At 47.3% G+C, this 25,296-nt stretch overlaps 1 protein-coding gene and 1 long non-coding RNA gene across 5 annotated transcripts in view; one reads left to right on the plus strand and one right to left on the minus strand.

Moving 5' to 3' along the window:
• Positions 1-18,943, minus strand: part of SMARCD3 (SWI/SNF related, matrix associated, actin dependent regulator of chromatin, subfamily d, member 3) — a 77,923-nt gene extending 58,980 nt beyond the window's left edge. The window contains exons 1-3 of one of the 3 annotated variants that reach the window (XM_038127294.1): positions 18,872-18,943; positions 17,128-17,965; positions 15,697-15,886 (exon numbers count right to left, since the gene is read on the minus strand). The gene's annotated coding sequence lies outside the window, so the exon portion shown is untranslated. Of the gene's footprint in view, positions 1-15,696; positions 15,887-17,127; positions 18,014-18,871 lie in introns of those variants that run through there. The other 2 variants (XM_038127296.1, XM_038127295.1) reach the window with 2 other exon arrangements.
• A 109-nt stretch (positions 18,944-19,052) lies between these two features.
• Positions 19,053-25,251, plus strand: LOC119697581. 2 transcript variants are annotated; one of them, XR_005255877.1, is made up of 3 exons: positions 19,053-19,299; positions 19,742-19,877; positions 20,756-25,251. It is a non-coding gene; the product is annotated as an uncharacterized LOC119697581 (long non-coding RNA). The 2 variants fall into 2 exon arrangements; XR_005255878.1 differs by having other exon boundaries at positions 19,768-19,877.
• Positions 25,252-25,296: the final 45 nt, after the last annotated feature.

Genomic DNA, 25,296 nt, shown 5'->3' on the forward strand with positions numbered 1-25,296 from the left:
TTCATGATATTTGGTGGTTAGAATGATGGCTTTGGTGTGCCTTTTGTAAGAGCATCTAGAATATTCGCCTGCTGTCACTCAGTGACAGAACAGAGCTGAGGGAACCACTGGTTCTTCCCAATGAGGGTCGTCAGGCCCTGGCACAGGTTGCCCAGAGAAGCTGTGCCTGCCCCATCCCTGAAAGTATTCCAGGCCAGGTTGGACAGGGCTTGGAGTAACCTGGTTTCCTGGTTGGGCTGGAAAGTGCCTTCCTACTCAAACCATTCTACAATTCTCTGATTCTATGTATAATCAACAGCAACCATGTCACATCTAATCCTTCCAGATATAAGTTTATTGCACAGTACTTTAAATCTTGGTATTCCTTCAGGATAGCTGCTAAAAATCTGAGTTCTGGGGTTTTGTGGCTATTTTCATTTACTCTTATCAACATTGTCCTTAACGGTCCTTTGTGTCAAATGTTCATGCTTAGAAGCATTTCTACATACCTGTCACATCCACATTCATTCTTCCTTTTGTCAGACTAACCAAGTGAAACTGTTATTTGCCTTTTAAAAATTCTGTTCCCACTTCTCATCATTCCGTCTTTTCCTGTCAGTCCCAGTTAACCGGGCTAGAATAAGGGCAGGCAGAACTGTACCTCCAGTGCCTAGGCCACATGCTCGTGTGCCATTAAGACTTTTCTCACAAGCAGAAATCTATCAAACCTTGCCAGGCTCATAGCTGCCTTCCACAACATCCTGACAGTGACAGCTCCATGTTCTCTTGAACGTGAACTGAAGTACCAGGCTGTTTCTCCTTCTTAAGCACTGTCATTAGATCACTTCTGGCAGACAGTGCCCACTCCTGTGACAAGGCCCCAAGTGCATGGCTGTGCACTGTATTGTCACCAGATACCAGCTGGTTTCTGTTTGTGTAGCTCACAGTCAAGCAGTTCTTCCCACATAACCTGTTCTCCTCTGCTTCAACAATACCAATTTGCATCAGCAGCAAATTTAATTATTACATTGCCTATTTTTGTGCCAGGGGCATTAGTGAAAATATTAAATGACACCAATCCCTAGAGAAATCCTGAAGAAACTGCAATGTCTTTTGTGTCTTCTTTACTGAGCTCCTTCCCTACTCTGCAGTTCTGCTTTTACCTGTCTTCTGAGTCCCAGACAAATTTTCAGATCACACTATATCAAAGGCTTCACTCAAATCTCGACAAGAAAGACACTCATTCCTTTGTGAGGAATCAATCTACTTATCTGAGAAAGAGTAAACTTAGGCTGCTTTTTAATACCACACATATCCTTCTCATGCTCAGTTATTTTCTCTTTCAAAAATAATTCTTGAGCCTTGCATGGACTTAAGATTAAGCTAGTGCATCTGCCTAGAGTATTCTTGCACTTCTGTATTGTCACAAAACCTACAGGATTTCCTGTTTGTTTGTCAGGAATCCATTAAAGTCCATTTTGATTAATACTAGCGATGCTAAGAATTATGTCCTATTCTCACTGAAAATCATTTGAAAAGTGTCTCTAGTTTAAGCAAATTAATAGTAAGTAAATATGGACTGAAGGATGTATTCATAGGCAAAGCTGCTTAAGAATTGAGCACTAGGAGGCTGGAGAAAGCACAGAACCAAAGAAGGAAAACACAGCAGTCTTGGCATGGACTGTCTCATAAATCCAGCTCCCACTTCAGCTGAACTGGAAGGACAGTTAACAGGGGAATACAATCATGTCAGCCTTAGAACATGATGGAACTGAGAGCAAGCAATAGTGGGCATCATAACAAAAACTGCATTTCCAGACAAGGCAAAATTTCTTCTGAAATTATTTTATTTGGCAGAATAATTACAATAATTACAGATTACTCCAAAAAGTCAAAGTTAATCTCAAACAGTATATCATTACAGCAAACAATGGCTTTGGAAAAAAAAAACCAATGGCAGCCAGCGGGAAATGGCAAATGTGACTTAGAGGCAATGTAGTACAACATTATTATATGCCTGAAATTCTTAACAGGAACATGATTTGTATGTAATTTGTATGTAACATTACTGAAAAGTTATAAACAAGTAATAAAAACAAGTGGAAGGAAAATGACTACTATGGACTCGAAGATGGGTTTTACATACAAATTTTTTTACGTCCTTCAAAGATCTAAAAGAGAGAAGCAAAATATTTGTAGATTAAATCCTCACACAAGAAGATTTTGGAAAAGTTACACAGCCAATCAGGAGAAAGGACAAAAAACTCAACTCGACCTAAAATGTTAGACAGGAGATTTAGGCTGGAAAATATCAAGCTGGTGGAAGATAAATCCTGAGGTGGAAGGACTTTGCTAGGTGTGTAGAGCAGGTAGGATGGTTTGCTAATCCTTTCAGTGCCGCCTCACCCAGTACATAAATACAAGTATGAAATCACAGGGCCATGAGCACAGCAGCTCGTGGCACAGGGACACAATTACAGCACCTGGGCTCAAGCTGGACAACGGGCTTTTGACTAAGGCTCATCTGAGCAACTGAGCATTGCAGGAGTGGAAACAGTTTGGCTACAGCACAGCTCAGTGGCTCGTCTGCTCCTCTCCCTCGCCAGAGCGCAGGCACAGCAGGCTGGCAGCTCCCAGCTCCCAGCCACAGCCTGCCTTTGGCCGGGGTCGCCCGGCACACAGTGTGCACAGCAGCGATCCCAGGAGAAAGGAAAGCACGTCTGAGCGAGGAGGCACACAAGTGGTGCCACAGGTTACTTGTTAAATCATCTTCAAAACATGCAGAAGAAGCATAAGTTGAATCATTCTGGCATTCAGTGCTTTTCAAAACAGAGTTTACTCCTGGAGAACTTCCAGGAGAGGGGTGTGTTTGTGCAGGGCCATGAAATGTCAGCGGGAGAAGAGCTGAGTGTTGTACTTTGTGTCACATTCTCTGTCACACGCCACAATCCTTCCCATTCTTGGGACTCACTAGTTTCTGGTGCCTGAGAGTATGAAGAGGTACAGCTAAGAACAATGTCGTCTCTGACCTTGACAGTTTGCAGATGAAGTTAACGGATGGAAATAGAAGGAGCACAGTGGAACAGAGAACACCAGTCATCCCGGCAGGCATGCCAGCTGTCTGGCTACACTTGTTTGGAATAGCCACCAAATTCCTACCCTCTGCACCCCATCCTCGACACCTGTTTTCAGATCAATTTATACCCAGCCTGCAACTTGAAACCATAGAAATAATGCACTTGTGGGGGATTTCGACTACCTTATTGTCTCTTGGGAAGTAACTATGCTTCCTTCTTCAAAGAGATTCCCTAGTGTTCTGATCCATAAATCAGAATACACAGTCAAGCTGCTATATATACATATGATACAGCAACACCAAATGCTATTTATAAATATTATGCCAAATAATAATACATAAATATCTGCTAAGGTTATGGAGAGAAAAGCTTCCTAAATTGTTATGGTAAGTCTGAGATGCCCTGAAATTTAAAACATTATTTCTTTAAATCCTTTTAGTTCAGATCTTGGACATTAATCTCCAGTAGGGTATTCACCTAATCTAAACAAGCATGAAACAAACCTAAAAAATTAGTGAAAAGTTTATGTAATGGAAAGTTAATCACTAATATTCCAATAATAAGAAATACAGGGAGCTAAGAAATATTCCAACACAAAAAAGCTTGTCGTATTTCTGCTCTTCAGAAAAGGTTCTTCTATCACATAACTTACTCCTTTTCTGCTGCACTTGATCTTTAGCAACTCTTCCACTTGACTGATTTTGTTTTGACAGTTACTCATTTTTTCTTACCTTCTGTTTCTCCACTCCTTCTATTTGAGTCAATCCTTCCTCTCCCCAGTTCAAGCTCCTGCTGCTGCACATCACAAAACTGCAATTCTTTCTCTTCTGAACTTGGCAAATACTCTTTTCCACTCTGATTAAATCCTCTTGGAATGCCACAGGCAAAATTTGCTCAGAAACTGTCTATATGCAGTACAGATACTGCATATAGATAAGGGCCCAATTCTGCATCCCTCTGCATCCCATCAGCCTTATGCATTTGCTGATTTTACCCTGCCCTGCATCCACTTTGCCATGCAACCCTAGGATGCCTTTTCTCTTCCACAGTGCTGCAAGGAGTCAACAGCTCCTTGTAAGAAATCATTTAATCAAAATCAGTTCCAGACCTGCATCCCTCTCCTGTTATGGCCTTATTGTAAGGCTTATGATCTTCTCTTACACTTCAACTCAATTTGTCTATCAAAAGACCAGTGCTGTGAACCCTCTTGCCTGCCTGCAGAAACAACAGGTCTCTGACATTTGAAACCAGACAAAGCCCTGAAGAGCGCCCCCAGAAAATTACTGTTCTGTCTGGCAGCTGGTTAAGAATGGATCACATATAACTCCGATAGTTAATATTTCAGTTCCCAATCTTGTTGCAGTCTCCCTGTAGCAAAGCATCTGAGAGAGCAGGAACATGTGAAATGCTTTTTCTGCCATTTGCCTATGGCTGGAGGACAGAAGGCCCTCAGTCCCTATCTTCTAGACTGATGAAGCTGTGACACATTCCCCTGATTCCTATAGCAACGGTGCTGTATCTGCTCCCAGACCAACAGCCCGCCTCCCCTCCTCCAGAAAGCTTCCAAACACCCACGCTGTTAGTGATGCTTTCTCGGGTCCCTTTTCACCCTGAACATGCACTGAACTCCACGGTAACTGACACTCACAGGACAGGAGTGCTGTGATGGCTGCAGCCTCCAGGACTCTTCAGAAAGGGCAGGCTGGGGGGTGAGGAGGAGGGGGAGCTGCCCTTCAGCCAAGCGTGTGGCTGGAGCACACAGAGCTCCATCTTGGGATGGACAGAGCATCAGCTGAGAGCTCGCAGAGCAGAGTTAGGATCAGAGTTATCAGGTGGACCAGCATGTAGCACCATGGTAGGTGTCTGCTGCAGACCACCTGCCAAGGAAGAAGTAGTGAGACCACAGACAGCAGGAAAAATCCCCATGTCCACAGCCTCTGGTCTTCATGGAAGACTTCAACCACCCCAGTGTCTGCTGAGGGCATAACAGAGCATGGCACAAGCAATTCATGAGACTTCTGGGTCACACTGACCATAAGCTCCCAACATGGGCAGCTGAGGAGCAGACAAAGAGAGGTGCTCTGCTGGACATGGAAGAACTGGTCAGGAATGAGAAGGTCAGAGCAGCCTTGGCTAGACCATGAGATGACATTTCAGGAACATGAGAGGATGGGCTGGGGTAGAAAACAATCAATGAATTGGAAAGAAGAGAGTTCCGGGAGATCTGGTTGATTTTCAAAGAGCACCTCCTCCAAATTCAAGACTAGTTCATCCCACAGGCAGAAAATGAATCAAAAGCAGCAGGAAGCCTGCATGCATGAACAAGGAGCTCCTGACTGAGATGAAGCATTTCAAGAGGCAGAAGCAGGGACAGGTGACCCAGAAGGAATACAGAGACAGTGTCCAAGCATGCAGGGATGCAATCAGGATAACAAAAGCCACCTGGAGTTGAATCTAATAAGGAACATGAAGGGTGGACAGAAAGGTTTTTACAAATATCTCAGCAGTAAAAGACAGAGATGTGAGAATGTAGGCTTACTGGAGAGGGGATTTGCTGAGAATGACAACAGAAAAAGTTGAAGTACTGAATGCCTTTTTTGCATCTTTATTTATTGGCAAGATTGGCTGTCCAGAATTCCAGGCTCCTAAGACCAGTAAGGAAGTCTGGAGCAAGGAAGACTTGATGTCAGTGAAGGAAGACAAGGTTTGAACCAGATGGACATACGCAACAGGTGAACAGGTTTTTACTTAGAAAAGATTGCCCAAAGAGCAAGTTCACTCCATCACTGCAGATATTCAGAAGAACACTGAACTTGGCACTCAGCAAATTGCTCAAGCTGACCCAGCTCTGAGATGGGAGGTTGGAACACACGATCTCAAGAGGTCCTTTTAAACTTCAACCATCCAGTGATTTTATCATTCTACTCAGGAAAGACTTAAGCATGACAAGTAACTCAATCAACTTGCCCAATCAACATGTAGTGAATTCATATGAAGAACCACAGCCTGGAGACTGGAGCTGAAACAAGGCAAGGACAAAACACCTGGAGTGCCTTCACCTGCAAGCATATATGCTAGCCCAGCAGCAGCAATTGAAAGTGCTTTTGCCTTAAAAGCTATGTATTAGGGGCAAACCAGTATGCTAATGAAGGTAAGTAATGCATTTCTGTTTTGCTGTCCTTTAATGCAGGACTAGAAAGAAGCTACTGGAATGAAAAGCAGGCTGTTGATGAAAAAAACAAAATGCCTCTTAGTAATACCTACACACAGTACACAGAAATGCATTCCAAATGCTGCTTCTAAAGTAATTTTCTCAGTTGATCACTTTGAAAGTATCACTGTTCCATTAGTGCTTCTGCATCCCATGCCTCATATTTTAAAAAGATAAAAACATCAAACCATGCTTCAATCCTACTTCTGGTACCAAATATGAGTTGGCTCCCTTAGAAAAGAATCACAATAGGTTTAGAAGAAGTGGTGGCTATTATCCATAATTTGCTTACTTTATTAGCAGTTCTTATGTGGTGGATCTAGTGCAGATAGGCCTGTCAGTGTCTCTGCACAATTCTCCTTTTAGGCAACAGAAAGGGCTGCTGAAATGCAGAGTCTTTGCATATACATTGTTTCCTGTTTTTTCAGATCTATCTGTCCACGCATTTGAAAGAATCAACATCAAACACTCTCTGATGCCTCTCTGGATAGCAAAAATCCTACTTTCCTTATGGGGAGCTGCAAAGAGCTCTTTAATGCTGGCAATTAGGAAGGAACTCCCCAGATGAAACAACACTGCACAATTAATCAGTTTTACAGGGAGCAGGAACACTTCCAGTAAACTCCTCCTTGTCAGCTGCAGGATCAGAGCATCTGAATGTGCCCACAGCCTGCGCTCCAGGGAGGAGCAACAAGGAGCTGGGAGCCTGCGCTGACAGAGCTGCGCACAAGCCCTCCTTGAGCAGCCCTCCAGGCCGTTGCCATGGGAACAGATAGATGCCTTCCTGTTGCCAAGGAGACAGCCACTGCTTTTGGATATTGTGCCCAAAGCATTTCAGCATCTTTAAGATCATAAAGAGTTTTACACAGTCATAATCACCTCCCCCAGTTAAGCACATCAATCATCCTTCCATTCCTGTTTTCAGAATATGTTTTAAGTGGTTTGCAATAATATGTCAGATTATCCCTAATATCTGGTTTTGATATCAACACTTAAAATGACATTGTCAACCTACACACCTCTGCATGCCTGTCTTTTCTCCCGTTGTCCTGCCGCTCTTTCAATTCACTCTCACTGATCTAATGTGCAATGAAACTGATTCCTTCCTCTCCATAGGCTTCCTGTGGTCTAGAACCGCACTTCCAGAAAAGCTGGTTGGCAAAAGGCAGCGTCCATCTCTCCTGTGTCTTTGCCACTAGGTTTAGCCAGAATTAGTTTCAGGCGGCTCTGTGCACTGGAGGCCCCAGGCAGCAGCAGCAGCAGCACACGGCAGACTCCTGCCAGCCGGGGCGGGAGCAGCTCCCGAGCTCCCGCAGCCCGGCTCAGCACGGACACTGTCCCGGCAGGTCAGCACGGTTCCCGGACACAGTCCCGGCAGGTCAGCACTGCTCCCGGGCACTGTCCCGGCAGGTCAGCACGGTTCCCGGACACAGTCCCGGCAGGTCAGCACGGTTCCCGGGCACTGTCCCGGCAGGTCAGCACTGCTCCCGGGCACTGTCCCGGCAGGTCAGCACGGTTCCCGGACACAGTCCCGGCAGGTCAGCACGGTTCCCGGGCACTGTCCCGGCAGGTCAGCACTGCTCCCGGGCACTGTCCCGGCAGGTCAGCACGGTTCCCGGACACAGTCCCGGCAGGTCAGCACGGTTCCCGGACACAGTCCCGGCAGGTCAGCACTGCTCCCGGGCACTGTCCCGGCAGGTCAGCACTGCCCCGCTGCGGCCGCCTTGGCCGGGTCACCGGGGGAGCTGCTGCAGCACGGGACCTGTGTGGAGGTGGGATCTGCACTGCAGCCATGCAGGAGGAGCAAGGAGTTCCCCTGGGCTGTAGGATGCAGTGCTGGTGCCACCCAATCCCGTTTCACATTCTCTCTCCTCCCTCAGCCAAGCCTTTTCCCCATCCTTCTGAAAAGACTGCACTGATACTTAAGATTTGCAATTTGGGGAGGAGTGTCAACTGAAATAGGGGCTTCCTGCTCCATATACCTGATGTGGGGAAGGAGACCCTGCTAGAGACTGAGCTCAAAGATCAGTGGATAGCGTGCCTCATGACGGGAAGCTGGCGGCTCGGTGTTTCTGGCAGCAGAGGGACCCCTTCTCCACCCTTATGTCTCAATTTTATGACTGAATGCACTGCAGTGCCCTAAGAGTGAAGGGGAACATGGCCCACTTACTAATCACAGAATAGAAGTACAGAATCATTTAGGTTGGAAAAGACCTTCAAGATCATCAAATACAACATACATCCAGCACTGCCAGGTCCACCGCTAAGCCATGTCCACAAGTGTCATGTCTCCATGTCTTTTCCCTCCAGGAATGGTGACCCTGATACTTCCTTGAGAAGCCTGTGCTGGGGCTTCAGAACCCTTTCAGTAAGTAAGTATTTCCCTACAACTTGAACCTGTTCTCCAGGTTGAGCCCCCTTCCCAGCTCCCTCAGCCTGGGGCTCCATTCCCTTCGCAGCTCCGTTCCCTGGACACGCTCCAGCCCCTCCAGGTCCTTGTTGCGAGGGGCCCGGAGCTGTCCCTCCCTCGGACTGCAGGTGGCCCAGCAGTGCCAGCACAGGCACAAGCACTGCCCTGGGGCTGTGCCCACACCGGTGCTCGTACTAGCCAGGTGCCATTGGCCTCCTGCCCACCTGGGGGCACCTGGGGGCTTACGTTCAGCTGAAAAAAAAACAAAACCCAAAACCCAAAATAATTTATGCTAGTTTTAAGCCTGTTGGTTCATAATTTCATCACATGCCCGTATCTTCTATAAATTTGTGCTTTACCTTTCCTCACTTGTGGCTGATGATCTCCAGCACTTTTACCTTCATATATCATTTCTCTAAAGAATTCTCACATGCATCCTCTGATGGAAATCTCTCCACCTCTCACTATACTAATCACTTTTTCTAAAATTCCTCTTGTTCTACTAGTCACTGCATCTTTAGGGATACGAAACTCCATTCTCTCTTCATGACATAGGAGAGCCCCAGATTTATACAATATTACAGCAGTAACTTCAGCTTTGTTAATTCATTTCCTGTAATATCTAACATCAAAGTTTCCATTTTAATCACTACTGTCAAGCTCGGGTTTACAGAGAACTCTCTGTAAAGATGCTAAGATATCTTTCCAGAGCTGAAAGAGATAATTTTAGCAATGATGTGGCTACATTAGCAGATTTATTTTCTTTATGCACTTTACATATAAATTTATTCTGACACATTATCATCCAGTTTTGAAACACTCTTCCCCAATCCTAAGAGCCAGGTTTAGGTTCTGCTGCGCCAAATAACGTCGCATTATCATCTAATTTTGTGGCTTCATTACTTAGACCTTTGGAAATCATTCATCATACACTGAGCACCAATGGGGAGCCAAAAAAGCACAGAAACACAACATTTATTCGCCTTTCTACAGCCACCACCTTCAGCAACTCCCGGAGTCCCAGGGATTGCACTAATCCAGCTTAGACCTCTTGAAAGCTCTGCCTGCAGTTTCCTAAAGGCTCATCAGTCAGGGAAAGTCTGCTCTTGGGCTTTGTTGCCATTATCCCTTGACTAACAGTGTCTCTCTTTTTCTGTAGAAACTTTCCCCATTTACTTATTATCCCCCGTGCATGGAAAACCTCCTTGACTGCCTGACCTGAAAGAAGAAGAGGTGTACTCTCGCCTGGCACGCACCCTTACATTCCTGGCAAAATTCACCCGGAGGTGCAAATTGCTGCCCCTGGGGAAGAACAACCCCAGGCATCAGGATGTGCTGGGGGTGACTCGGCCCAGGGGCAGTTTGTGAGACAAAGACCCTGAGTGGAACCCGCAGGGCACCTGGGCTGCCCTGGCCACAGTGCCAGGAGGGGATCCTTCCCCTCAGTGCAGCATGGTGAGGCCACCTGCAAGAGAGACATGGACACGCTGGGGAGTGCACAGAAGAGCCATGAAGATGCCAAAGGGACTGGAGCATCTCTTCTCTGAGGAAAGGCCAGGAGTGCTGGTACTGCTCAGTCAGGAGAAGGCTCATTCATGCATATAAATTCCTGGTGGGAGCATGCAAAGAGGATGGATCCATGCTCTTTTCAGTGGTGCCCAGTGACAGGATCTGATGCCATGGGCACAAACTGAAACACAAGAGGTTCCCTTGGAACATCAACAAATAGTGTTTTACAGTGAGGATGACAGGTTGCCCAGACTTGTTGTGGAGTCTCCCAGCTTGGAGATATTGAAAGGCTGTCTGGACATGGTCCTGGGCAGCCAGTTCTGCTTGATGACCTCCAGAGGCCCTTCCAACCTCAACCATTGTATGAGTCACTGCTTTTTCTTACTGCTTATGAGGAGTTTTCTTTAATGACTATTTCCCTTGTTAGCTTTTACATACTTTAGAAACCTGGCTGAGAGCCATTTTCAAAACACTGAAATGCAATATGCTGACAAGCCCACTTTTATTTACATGACCTATAAAAGAATTCTAATGCTAATAAAGCAGGGACACAATGGAGAATAGAATAAGAACATAACAGACCCATGGGGCACATGTGTTTGTCTCTACAGAGGACATGGTGACTCCTTACCTGCAGTGGCACACTTACACACCAAGTCTTCAAACAAAAAACAGAACTCCACTAATTACAACTTTGTGTGCAATTCACATTGTTAAAGATATTAACAGGTGAGGATGGCTGCAGCACTTGACAGAAGCATTCACTCAGAAAATAAACTTTGAAGGAGTTATGAGGAGCTTGACAGAAGACATTACAGAACACAGTATCAGTCAGTACTGTTTTTTTATCACACTGCAGCCAGTGCTGGTCACATCTCTAAAAGCATACAGCAGAATTATAACCATACAGATATAGGAAGACTAGATACAAATTCTCTCATGGAAATGAGCTGAAGCAGAGTGTTTATATTGCAGAGGAGGGGGGATAATATACAGAATAAAAATTGTCACTGTGATGAAAGGAGCACATTATCTTGCAACAGAAGAACTTGAGGATCACCAACAAAAATGGAGGACTAAGTTCAAAATGAATTAAATGTTTTTCATGTAAAATTGGCAGCCTGGGGCACTAACTGACGTAGGACTTGCCAAGAGACACTGAAGATGCAAAAAGCAGTAACTAGATAAGGAGCATCCAGTTTTCTCAAACTTGTGAACCACTTGGCAAAGCCTGTTTGTGCCAAATGTCCACAAGACACATGCCACCATTTACTTCAGAGGATGGTGGAGACTAAAAGTGCCAGACAGTCCACAGCAAAGTTATGACAGCAGATGTTTCTCAGGTGCCTGTCTCAGGGCACACTGCCTTGGTCCCCTAGCTGGTCTGTGCACATCCCAGGGAGATCTAGGCATAGATCTAGATCTGTGCTGTTCTTAGCAGTCCACACTGGTTCACTTCCTTACTAAGATAAGTCTGGACTACCAAGCACAAAACTGCCACAAGAATTACTTACAAACCACATACAGATACCATTGGACTAGAGATTTTGATTCATACAAGAATGCTAAGTATTAAAAGAACAAGCAGAGGGGCTGCCATGGCCTTTAGAGCTTCAAATCCTTCCTTGCCCCAAGTCAGCCTTGATCTGCCAAAACCCTTCTTAACAGATATTTGTCCAAGTTCTTAAACTCCCCACTGGTAGGTCTACAAGCAGTATGTCACATTTAAATTCCCAGTGGTTAACCAGCTTGCCTTTGTGGAAGATATAAGGCTCACAGTAAAGACCAATGGAAATCAATTAGTGCTCAGTAAAATATGGGTGTCATATCATCCAAAAGCTTCTTTTAGCATAAGATCCATTAATGTGTAAACAACCATGATCAGTGCAGATCAACACCTGGCTTCCTGGCTGGGGTTGATGACTGGCTTCTCCAGTCATGGGATGTTCTTTGATGAATGCAGATTACTAAGGAGAGAGAGGATTCACCATCAGCCAGTGTTTCATCAGGTCCCATGGACTTCTGTATGTACATGTTCCTCAGATGGTCGAGGCCCTGATCTACTCCTACAGTGGGCAGGGCTTCATTCCCCCATCCCTACCATGACATTCAGGGATTCCAGAGATTTGGGAAGAGCAATTACAAGTGAAAACTGAGCAGGAAAAAAGTTGTTGAGTACCTCAGCCTTCTCCATTTTGGTCATCACCAACTCTCCATCTCATTTATTGGGGGAACAGATCCTGGCCATGAGGGCTGACATCCCAGAAACAACCTGTGTCCTGGGCTGATCCCCCAGCATAGACAGCATGTATGGGGGGGATTATTCCTGTTGCACTTCTCAGACCTCACCTGTGGTCCACAGTACAAGACAAATGTGGATCTGTTGGAGCAAGCCCAGAGGAGGCCACAGAGATGCTCTGAGGGCTGAAGCCCCTCTGCTCTGGAGATGGGCTGAGAGAGACAAGAGAGAAGAAAAGGCTCCAGGGAGATTTTCTTGCAGCCTTCCAGTACTTAAAGGGGGCTTGGAAGAAAGACAGAGAGAGACCTTTTACCAAGGCCTGTAAGACAGGACAAGGGACAACACTTTTAAACTGCTGTTTTAAAGAGGGTAGTTTTAGATTAGACCTAAGGAAGACATTTTTTACAATGAGGGAGGTGAAATGCTGGAACACAGCTAGGTGATCTGAGAAGGTCCCTTCCAACCCCTACCATTCTATCCCTCTGTGACCCACAGTGAATGAGCTTTGTACTTTCTCCTGCAACTGCTAAGATTGGCCCCTTTCCACACAGAGTGATCAGCCTGCCAGCCCATTCAGTTACTATGTGGTTGCCCCCACAATCTCAAGGAACAAACAAGAATAAAACCCCTCAAGTAACCTTCCACTATGTTCTCTCTCTATCATGAAGATGGAAAGCTTAAAAATCGGCAAGTAACATTTTAAAATCATTCCTCACTGGTCTCACAGCTGCAAACACAGCTCTTCTGTTCCATGTAGACACCACCTTTTAACTGTAAATTCTGCCGTTGCCATGAATCATAATATTTGCCAGGGGAAAATGACTGCTTTTAATCTTTAAAATTAATACATTTATAAATTTTCAATATCATACTTTGTTGGGCCTCGCAATTTCACCAAGTGAAGTCGAATTTCTTTCACATCACAGACTCATAAAACATTAAGGGGTTGGAGTGGACTTAAAGATCATCTAGTCCCTAAGTCCCTCTGCTCTGGGCAGGGACACCTCCCATTAGAGGAGGTCACTCCAGGCCTTATCCAGCCTGGCTCTGAGCACTGCCAGGGTCGAGGCATCCACAACCTTCCTGGGCAACATGTGCCAGCGTCCAACTACCTTCACAGTAAAAACTTCTTCCTAATATCGAACCTAAATTTCCCTCTTTCAATATGTACCCATTACTCCTTTTCCTATTACTGCAGTTACTGACAAAGAATCCCTCTCCAGCTCCCCTGCAGCCCCTTCAGACACTTCCACATAACCTTCTCTTCTCCAGACTGAAGAGTCCCAACTTTCTCAGTCTGACTCCATAGGGGAGTTGCTCTTCAAAAGCATAGTTGCAAATCAAAGGCCCATGCTGAAAAGTTTACATGATTTCCCACTTCAGTGCAGTAGCTGTGCCTGTAAATATAAAAATATATACCTGGTAAAATGTGTTTTCTTCTCTGCAGTTTAGGATCTCGAAAGGAGCTGAACTACCTTTAAACAAGTAATTTTAAGAAATTTACTCACAGGCAGCAAGTAAGTGTGCCAAATTTGGGGGTAAAAAAGGTAAAAAATACAATGTTGAATAGAATTTTACACTGACATTCTTGCAGCAGGCAAATTCTTCAGTGTAGCTAAGGCCTTCAAGCTAGCTAAGGCTAGTTCTGTTCAGGGAGAAATGCTTCTATCCCTTGCTTTGAGCTCTGATCACAGACAGACACAGACACCACCTCCACAGCAGTACAGAAAACAGAGAAGGCTACAGGACTCTAAGAGGCCAGAAAGGAAAGGATAGGAAGTTTGTCTCTCAAACTCTGAAACCTGTGAATGCAGAGTTTTTTTTAAAAATGGAAGGAAGACTAAAACAGCTTTCCATAAAATTCATGAGGTTCTTGTCCAGCACAAAGCTGCCAGGGCTCTCAAATACATCCAGGTACAGAAACGACAGTGTCATTGTCACTTCCACATCTACTCAGTGAATATTGAAAACAACTGACAAGGGCATCTCAGGCTGTCAATTCACACCTCACTTGACGACCACTGAGGAAATCAAACACACCTCACTTGATGACCTCTGAGGAACGTTCCCAGAACAGGACCTATTAGCCAGTGTTTGCATTATGAAAACACTGTGGAGAGTGTGCACAGTGCAACCTTGTGAGCTAGATGAAGAGGCACATCAACTGTAGATACCTGCTTGGTTCCATGTACCCAGGACATTTCTATATAAATACAAAACCTGGATAACTCCCCTGGTATAACACCCAAACTCTTGATCCTTCACAGTTTAAAATTAAGAACCATTCAATTCCTCCAGCTGCATCTTTCCAGAAAAGATAAGCACCTGGAATGCTGTTCAATTCAAGGAGAGACCACCAAATTCCAGGTGTTAGCCCAAGCACTCTGCTTGGAAACCACTGTGGCAGCACTGCACTGGGCGAGGAGATAGCGCCGGGTGATCAAGAGAACGGAATGTTAACATTAACATCTTCATCAAAAAACTGAAGGAGTTTTCATACACAAGCCCTTCCAATTCCAGTGAGAATTGTTATAACCTAGGCTGTTTATTTCCAAAGCAAAACAGTATGCATTTCTTCTACCACACCATTTACACTACCAGTGAGGTGACCAGTGTAGGCTGTGAAAGGTGAGACGTCATCAATCCAGGAGTGCCAAAAACAGTAGTCCCCTACAGGCATGCTGTGTACTGGCTGGGAAAACAGACAGGTAGCTACAGGTGGATATTCACAGTGGAAGCAACAAGAAGAATGTAACTAATGGTAGAAAATGAGGATGTGAGTGGCAGATTTGGGCACCTTATCATGGAGATGACCAATGCCCATCCAGCAAGAGCAGGTACTGAAGAAGTCTTCCTAGCTGGGAAAAGCTAATTTAAACCTGCACTGAGAAGCATGGGAACCCAACAGATCAACCACCTGACAAGGATTAATCATGTTTACTTGTGGCAAATGGAGTAATGAATTACCACAAAGAATACCTGCTATTACTACTATTCCTCCTCCTCTTACTAACTGCATCCTCCAGTCACTTCCTCTGAGCCACTCCACTCTGCCAGATCAGCATCTTCCTGCCTACACTAGCACAACCTACCACAGAAATAACTGGCTATTCAAATGACAAGTTTATGTCAGCAGCAGCAATCTTAGGTTTTATTTCACAACATATTATTTCCCATATGCCCAAAGGCAAACATTTTCCATCCCCAGTCCAAAGCAAGGACACATCCTTCCTGACTAAAACAGGTCACTTTTCAAAGAGCTGAAACCTACCTGAATCAGGCAAGGCAGCTGAACACCTGGAGTCACATCTGTGTAGACCAAGAGGAAGCAAGAAACTTATCCTGTGGATGGAGCAGGAGACCAGATATTATGTCATGATGAATTAGCAGGAGATGTTCTCATTGACCTTATGCAGGAACAGCTCTAAGACAGCAGGCTGAGGATGCATTTGGATCCAGCTCTGAAAAGAGAAAGTACATACTGGGTGAGAGGGAAATAACCTACAATAAAAATAACATTTCCTAGAACAGCATAAACTCATGTGACTCTTCATAAGCAGCACAACTTGAGGAAAAACAGAGCGGAGAGAAGAGCAAGAAAGGGAAGATGAGACTGACATAGCAGTTTGGGACTTCTCTGGAGACTGTGCACACAGATGCATGACCAGGCTGCCAGGACAGCAGTTTTGCCCAGGCATGGGCCCATCCATGTAGGCTCTTCTCCACAGGACCCAGCTTGTATTTGTGGAGTCTGGAAAGAACACAAAGGTTACTGCTTGCCTATAATCTGTCAACCTATTGAGCAGGCTCTGATAAGAACCACAGGGTGAGTAGGATTGGAGTGGACCCCTGGAATTTGCCTGTCCCAAGAAGCAAGGGTGTTGTCTTACACAGATGTTCTCAACCTTGGGAAAGCAGGCCAGTTTAGGAACATTAACCAAGTCAGCTTGCTTTCATCCTTAAAAAAATCAATTCCTTAAAGAACTCAAAATCCACTCCTACCAGAACACTCCAACATTTTATCAGGCACTGTTAGCTGCCCGAGTAGGTTAAGGAGTGTGGCAGACTGGAATAATTAATGATCCTACGGATTTAGGGCACAGTCAGGCAGCTTCAGTGTCTGCATGCTATGATAGCTCCCAAAGAAGACAAACCAGGCTAAGAAGGAAAAGGGACCTGTTCCATGGGAAGAGCTGAGGCAGCTGCACCTGCACATACAAAGCCCTGCTGCTCCTGACAGCTCTGTACTGTAGCTGATGAAGAAAAGCAGCATTACAGCAGAACAGGTGTGAGCACCAGCGCACAGAGCATTCTCAAGCATAAGCTCACACCTAGACATGCAAATAGAAACAACTGTTCAAAGAAGGGATAGGCAAGGAAGGGAAGTATGAGCACTGCACTGCCAGCCTGGGCAGTGCCAGGCAGCATGAGTAGAATGGATAACTCCAGCAGGGACAGGAGCAAGGCTCTGGATCTACTGGGGTCAAGAAAAGGGAAGAACAAAGGGCAAAAAAGAAGATACTGGTGAATTCTGCTGAAACAGAGCTGTAGTCAAGGAAGGACAGAGCCCAGGCACGCAGGGGCTGAGCCAAACACTGCAGTGGAGGCAGCGCAAGTGAGAAGGGAGAGTGCATGAGGTACAGAAAGGAACATTACTGCAGCACTGAGGAGAAGGAGGAGAGCAAAGGCTGAGTGTCCTCACCCTGCCTTAGGGGCAAGGCCGAGCTGCAAGTTCCTCCTTACAGAGAGCTCAGCTTGTTTGGTTGGTGGTGTCCCCGTGGAAAACAGCAGATCATTGATTGCTCCTGAGACAACACCAAGGAACTGGTTATTTTCAGGAGCTGCAGGACTTCCTTGGACGGGTGGTAGGGTGAAGTCAGTCTCTCCAAGAAGGGCAGTGCTGACAGCACCAGGCAAGGATAATGCACACTCTCCCAGATCATGCTAACTGGTGAATGATGTTGCTTGCTCCTCAGTCCCTCATTTCAATTGTAGCTCAGTTTCTCCCAGCAGCAGCTTGCACACAGGGATCCTCCACAGGCCACAGTGATGGAGGGAACAGAGAAGAGTTCAGGCTTCAGGGAACAGGAGGAGGGAAGGAGCAGCAATCTTCAGCAGCAAACTCCTGGTGCCAAAGTGAGATGGTTTGCATGTGTGGGAAGTCAGGAGATACTCCAGAAGGCCACGCAGAGCATCAGTGTCCCACAGACACGGATCTGTTAGTCCTGAGAGAGTATCTTGGATCATGTATCTCCCTCTGAAGACAGAACTGAGAGGCATCTTAGAGGCAGCAAGTCAAATACTCTCTCTCAAAAGCTGCCATCTCCTGTGTGAAGGGTGGTTGTTCCGGGAGCATCAGAGACAGCAGTCAGTTAGATGCAGGGCAGCGCTGGGCTGTCTCCAGGGACAGGGTGTTAGGAGGACCCTCCTCTGCAGAGGATGCACGGACCATGTCTGGGCAGGATGGGCAAATCCAGAAGAGTGATGGTGTGTCCCTCGGTAAAGTCAGTCCCTGCTAAAGGAGACTCTCCCGAGGGGGCCTGCAGCCCACATTCGGGAGCGGTACATGAGCACTGGGCTCCCCCTTTCTGCCTGCCTCTCCGAGCGAGCCGAGCTCCTGCAAGGCAGCGCAGCCGCCGGCGCTGGGCAGAGGACGCGGGGCCCGCGCTGGGACCCCCGGCGGGGGCTGCGCCGCCTCAAGCCGAGTCCGCGGGCAAGATCGGAGAGCGCGGCGGGCCAGGGTGTTCCAGCCGCGGCTCCGCGAGCGGCGGCGGCGGAGGAGGGAGGCACCGCCGGGCGGTACCGGCGGCGCAGGGGTCCGCCCGGACTCGGCCAGCCCTGCGGGCAGCGCTCGGGCGGGAGCAGCAGCGGCGCTGCCCGGGGTCCGAGCCCGGCCCTGGGGTCCCGCCGGCGTGGGCGTCCCGCAGATGCCCGGGGCCGGGCCGGGGGCCCGCCCGGCGCTCACCGTCCCGTCCATGCTCCGCTCCCGCCGCGGTCGGCCGCGTGCGGAGCGCCTGCGCGGCGCTGCGGAGAGCGGCCAGGGACCGTCTGTAAAGTGCATCCCGCCCGCCGCGCCGGGGGAGAGGGTCCTGCGCCGGGAGCCCGGCCCCGGCCGCGATGCTGCGGCGGGAGGGCGGCGCAGCCGCGGCCCCTGCCCCGCTCCCAGCCCCGCGGGGGCGGCGCGGCACGGAGCTCCTCCCGGGGACAGGTGGGTGCGGCGCCCGCGCCCTGCCACCTCCACGGGCTGCTCCGGCTCTGCCGCCTCGACGGAGCTCGAGAGAGGGACGGACTGGCTTTAGGTCCGCCGCCGCCAGGGTTCCCAGCCCCGCCGCCCCTCCTTCCGCCGCCACAGCCAGCCCCTTCTCTCCCCACCAGCGCCCCGCAGCACCGCCGGAGCCCCCTCCCTGCGGCAGCCCCCAGCCCCGCGCTCAGCGCCCCGCACTCACCGCCGCCCCCTGCCGCCCCCGCCGCCGCAGCCCCGCGCTCTCGCAGCGCTCCCGCCGCGCCGCAGCCGCCGCGCGCTCCCCAGCGCCGCCTGCCGGCCCCGCTCCGCATCGCCCCCGGGCCGCGGGGCCCGACGCAGAGCCCCCGCCCCGCCCGGCCCGGCCCGGCCCGGCCCCGGCCCCGGCACCGCCCGCCCGCCCCAGGGCCGGGAGCGCTCCCGACCGGTGCCGAGCGGGCTGCACCGGGAGGCGGTGAGAATTCCAGAGGTGATGGGGACTGGAGTAGCAGGATGAGAGAGCAAACAGGCCAGGGCAGCTCTGAGGCACGTCCAATCCTTCAAACTCAGAACCGGCCCGGAGCTGCGACCCACTGTCCGCGCGCTTTTCCTTGTGTTAAGGAGCTGGTGGCTCCCGGGAGGCTGAAGATGAAGGTACTGGGCCTGGCGGGCTAAGGGACTGTGGTGCGGTGTCAGTTGTAACAGGAAAAGGAAAATTGCTTCTTAAACACCCAGGGGGTGAGCTCTGCAACATGCACTTTGACAGAGCGATTAGACGGAAACCTCAGTGTGACTTGCCTAAGCCCTGCAGTCCATGGGGATGAGGGAAGCTCGGACAGAATGAGCACTGACAATGAATGCTTTGGAGTAATGCTCCAAGGAGCTGTGAGGAAGCAGTGAAAGGACTGAGCTCCACCTGCAAGGAGCCAAGCAAACCTGACAGCTTCACATGCTCAAAAACAGTGCAAGGCTAAAAGCCGAAGTAAAATATTGTAAAGATCACAAGGTGGATTTAAGTCTTAGTGGGTGTTTTTAAGGAGGGACTATACATATGCTTTTGGCTTTTTCACTACATGTTCTGTGTCACATTTTCAAGCTTTTTCCTACGGTTATTTGTACCAGCAAAACACTGTTGCAAATGCAAAATGAGCTTCTGTGGTATCTGTCACCAGAAAATTGCCCCGTTTGAGAATTCATGAGCAACGGGCCAGCATGCATGCTGAGAAGATAAGGTAAGTGCCCAGTACACGCAGGAAGGCGTTCATAATGAGACAGGGTGACTGCCTTGGCTGAGGTACAGGTCTAGGGAGTGGTGAGCCCTGGGACAGGGGGGCATGGAAGCATCTGGTGTAGTGGGGTTCAGGCCACGACTCCTGGCTTGAGACCAAGCTGGCAGCTGGCACCTGCACATGCTCTGCAGTGCTGTACAGAATATTTCACAATGGATGTGTGACAAGGCAATGCTCCAAGCCAAACAGAAGACAGCAAGCTCCTATGAAAAGAACTCTTTGTGCTGGAGTTGAGAGTGGAGGAGTACCCTGGGCAAGAATACCTTGCTGTAGCTGGGGAAACGTTAATGAGAGCATCCTGTCCTCTCTCTGCTCATCTGACCAACAGCAACTCCAGAACTTCTGCGAAGCAGTTTAGACCATCTGCAAGACCCGGGCTGCACTCTCCAGTGTGCTGGGAATTGGCTCTGCAGCACTTAGGGGTGAAGCAGCTTGTGAGCTGTGACCGAGTGGACGACCTGCCCAGACAGACCTGAACTGCTGGTCAGGTGTGCCCAGGGAGCAGAGGGGAGGCCACCCTGGGCACATCCCAAGGGAGATGGGCTACTCGTCCAGGTCATGTGGCAGAGGCACATCATTTATATTCTGGTCTTGGAGAAGGCTGATGGACACTATGATTAGATACAATATCCAAGTTCACAGTATCTGAGTTTGGGGGGTTTGGGGTTTTTTTAAGTACACTTGTTCATTTGGGATAGAGTAGCAGCTCTATCACAGATGAAAAGGTGGAGAGTCTATTTTTACCTGTTTCTTGATGTTAAAAATGCAGCTGGAACCAAAGTTTCTTGTGTTTGTGACATATACTACACATCTTTCTGTAGGATCAACAGATTATTCCAACAGGATATGTCAGCCAGTCTAAAACATGCAATGGATGAAATTACCTTCACAACAGAAGACAAGGAAGAAAAATATCCATTGCTGTGGACCTCAAAGAAAGTGAAGTATACACAAAAGTAAACACACCCAGGGCATGCTGGGGAAAGCAGAGACATCACATAAGGGTGTGCATTTCTTCAGGGCTACAGGATCAAACCTGAGAATCATGGTAATTTATCTTCCTGGCCAGTACATGACCCCACTGCAATACACAGACTCGGTATCATGATCCTCACATAGTGCATAATTTCTGGCTGAAATAAAGTGCATCCTTAAAAAAAGATCTAGTCTTTTTTAGCCCAAGAGACAAAAATGGTGGCACAGAGTCAAATCATAAGCACACCTGACTGATTTACCCTCTCCCTGACAGTGGCCAACACTGTCTGCCTAGAAAAAAATCACTAAAACAGGGTAGACAAAGAGTGCTCCCTCCCTGGCAGCTCTCCTAACACTTACAGATTTGTAATTGAGAGACCTGCTGTGCCAGAGGTTTTGGCTTTGTATTTTAACAGCCTTTGATAGATTTCTCTTTTGCAAATTTCATCCACTGTATAGTGACAGTCATGAAATTTAAGACCATGAAGGACTTACTCTACCCACTTACATTTGACAACTAATTTCACACTTGCCTCCAATGATCTCTGTTACACAAACCAAGTAAATTGTAGCACATGGGAAAAGTTACCACTGTAATTCCACTAGCTACTCACTTTCAGCACTGAAAGCATGTGCCTGTTTTCCTTTGGAATTAAATCTGCTGCAGTCATGCCTTACAACTAAGGCATTTAGTTGTCCATGCCTGGACAACTAAAAACTGCTTTAGCATCCAGTGTTTTCACTTGGTACACGTACTCACACACCCTAATCAGATCACTCACAACTTTCTAAGGGTTCATAGAACCATAGGAAGGTTTGGGTTGGGAGGGACTTTTAAAGGCCATCTAGTCCCACCCCACTATAGACAAGGACATTTCCAACTCATAATAATGTCACTCCAAGTCCCGTTCAACCTCGCCTCAGAGACCTCCATGGATGAGGTTCTTTGGGCAACCTCTGCCAGTGCTTTCCAGCCTCATTTTAAAAATGGTCTTTCATCTAGTCTGCATCTACCCTCTTTTAGTTTAAAACTGTTAAACCTGTTTAAATTACTTTAAACCCAGTTTAAAGTCATTACCCCTTGTCTTACAAGAGTTCTGCATCTCGCATTGTAAAATACTTCTTACAATCTTGAGGTAAGTTTTGTGAACCTCAAACGTTCTTCTTTGTTCCCTAGAAGCCTTAGAAATAGGCTGTGTGCTATGCCACCAGGGCCCTTCTTGCTGTCTGACATCAACAGCATCTGCTTCCCCCAGACTGTCTACCTGTAAAGATTTGTTATATCATGTCTAAATCTGTACTTTATAGGGCTGGGACAGAGCTGGGATATTAGTGTCTGAAACAGTGACTCCAAGAAAAATGAAGCTGCTTGCACTTTAATGCAGTCAATTTCCTTACAGACTTACCTTTTTTTAACATGCAGTCCACTCTGGAGGAGTAATACACCATCTTCCCCAAATGTAAGTTTGCATTTGACAAAATGTTCTAAGACAAAAGTCTCTATGAAGGGCCTTACTCTGCTACACACTCTTCTTCACTATTATCCTCTCTTCATGACTTTTTTGCATATTTTTACATATCTGATTTTATTTGTAGAGATCTTATATTTGTTTCCAAATAATCAATTAAGTGTCAAACAACACTGGCTGGAGAACTGTCCCTCAGAGAAAAACCAGAATCCCCAGCTTATGGATTGGGCAGTTTGCTGGCAGTATTTCCTGCCTTTCCTTTCCCACAGAGCTGGATTGTAAAAATAAAAGAAGAACCAGCTTTCCTCAGCCTTCTCCCAAGATACAAGAGGCTCTTAAGAATTTTAAGTTCTGTGTAGCATTGTATCATCATCTGACATACCCTGAAACAAGCAGGGACTTGCCAACAGCATTCCTGGCTTTTGGGTTACATCCATCACATCTCACTATCCTGTTGCCCATGATTCTCTTTCTTCTCTAATGAGGACTCACTAATGATTCTTGCTTGCCCTATGTAATTTCAAACCCTTTCCTTTAGCAGATTGTTTTACATCCCAGACATCCTCACCTGTCACATCCTCTACAGCTCTCAGTGAGCAATTCCTGCATCTCTCCCAGCTTAATGCTCAGGTTGGTGCATGACACCAGCTGTGTCCCTGTGCAGATCTGCTGCTTGCTTAGCTTCTTACAGCACCCAGTGTCCTCTGCCAGTGCTTCCAGATGTGTAATGTAGAACAATGATCCAAGGAATTCTCCTTGGATATTACACTGTACTGAAACCTGCAATTGCAAGCTCTGTATCCTTGCTGACACTGGGAAGTTCTTTTTCATGCACCAGAATCTCTTTTGCATTCAAGATGAGCACACCATCCCCAAGGTGAGCAGCACTGGAGTTTTCACTCTGTCCATCTCTGCCGTGGGACGTGATCCCACCTGGCAGTGGCTGCATCCCAAGGAGATGTTAACCTGAGGACACGTAGGCCTGTGCTGCTCACAGAGCAACCGTCAGACCTGGCTTTGCTGCACAAACCCCTCGCCCACCAGACAGTCTCAGCCAGTTCATCATACAGAAATGCCCGTGGGCAGCTCTTGGTCATGCCCAGCCATTCTGCCACTCACGTGGCCTGGCTTTTGTCTAACAGTGAGGCAAGAAATTCTCATTCAAGCATCCTTTCTGTGTGACAGCAGGAATGAGGAACAGAGTCGTTTTCTTGCACTCTTATAATGGCTCTAATTGCAAAAAAGGGAGAACCAGCTCCACAGGTGGGGTCTGCAGAGCACATTGGGGGTGGATCAGAGGCCCACTTGGGGCTCCCCACATCTAAAGGGTATGAAATGATGTACACTATTCTTTTGTGTTTGCTCCAACACATTATATTTTAAATAGCATACTACACAGCCCAAGTCCCTTTCCTACTTGGATTGTAATGGATCAGGACCTCCTCATGCAGAACAACCCTCGTAATAATAAAAGGTTTCCCAGGTAATTGCCTTTCTCCTCATTCTCTGAATGTGTGCTTAGAAGCTGCATATAGGCAAAGCTTTATAAAATAAGGGCCTTGTTAACCTTGTAAAATCATGGCTCAGACCTGCTACTTTGGCTAAGTAGAAGAGGACTGTGGGAAAGTGACTCATCTGAATTGGAGGTAGAAAAACAAGTTATATAACCATTACGTGCTCACATTGTGGTGAATGCTGGTTAGCTGAATTACATTTGCTACGCTAAAATGGAATGTAACTGATAACAGCCCAACTACTTAAAAAGGCCTGGTTTTTGCAATAAAGGGCTCTCCTTTGCACCTGCCTGGGGACCCTGCATTGCTCTGCTTCATTCACTTAGCAACAAGCACACATCCCCATAAGGCACTGCAAACATCTGTGATCTTCCCATGTAAATGTAACTGAGACATGCCTTACTTAAATAAGGAAATCTGAAATTTCCATCCAATTTGAACCAATGTTCTTGACTTTGAATACTTCTTTCAAGCTTTTCTAATTTTTCAGCATGTCTTTTATTGCCCACACCAGACATTCACCTTGCTCACCTCATGAGATGAGGGTAGCAAATACCTCTCTCCTTCAGCAGTGACCCTGCAGCGATGAACAGGGTCAGTCACGCTTGCCAGCTTATCACATAAATTCACAAGCTCACATCAGGGCTTTGATTCCTGGGATGTTGCTGGAGAAATGATGCTGGAAAGCTGAAAAAGCAAAAGGATTAGTGGGGTCCTGGTGGATACCTAGCTAAACATAAACCAGCAGCACTCCCTTGGAACAAAGGTGGCAAACAGCATCCTGGGCCACAGCAGCAGGCCTGTGGCCAGCAGGTCAAGGACAATGACCTGTCTCCTCAGCACAAGTGAGACATGCCAGGAGTGCTGTGTCCAGTCTGGGCTTCCCAATACAAAACAGACACAGACACACTGGAGTTAGTCCAGTAAAGGGATGTGGAAATGTTAAGTAATGGGACCTGGGACCGTTTTGTCTGGAGAACAGGCTCAGGACAGTGTCATCTGTGCATGTGTCAGTAATGGGAAAGTGTAAGGAAGACAAACAGCTGCTGCTCAGTGGCGTCCTGTGATGCTGAGAGAAGCAATGGGCACAAATTAAAATGCAAAACATTTCATTTATACAGGAGAAAGAAGTTTTGAACTGTAACTGTTACTATCCACTCTACTGCTGGGAGTCTCCATCCCCAAGATATTTAAACTGGAACCACTCTGCACCTCTGAAGAGCCAAAACCACCAAAGTGAAAGCAGTTGAATAGCTTTGTCTAGCTAACCCAGACAAGCTGTGTTTATGCCTCTTGAAAAAGTGAAATGCATAAACACACAGAAGGGTACAGCAACAGCCCTGAGAATAGCACAGTCAAGGTAACTTTGTCCAAGCACACAGCTCATACTCATTGTCTCCCTGC

Source organism: Motacilla alba, chromosome 2 (genome assembly GCF_015832195.1).
Source record: "Motacilla alba alba isolate MOTALB_02 chromosome 2, Motacilla_alba_V1.0_pri, whole genome shotgun sequence".
In the NCBI taxonomy this organism is placed as follows: Eukaryota; Metazoa; Chordata; class Aves; order Passeriformes; family Motacillidae; genus Motacilla; species Motacilla alba.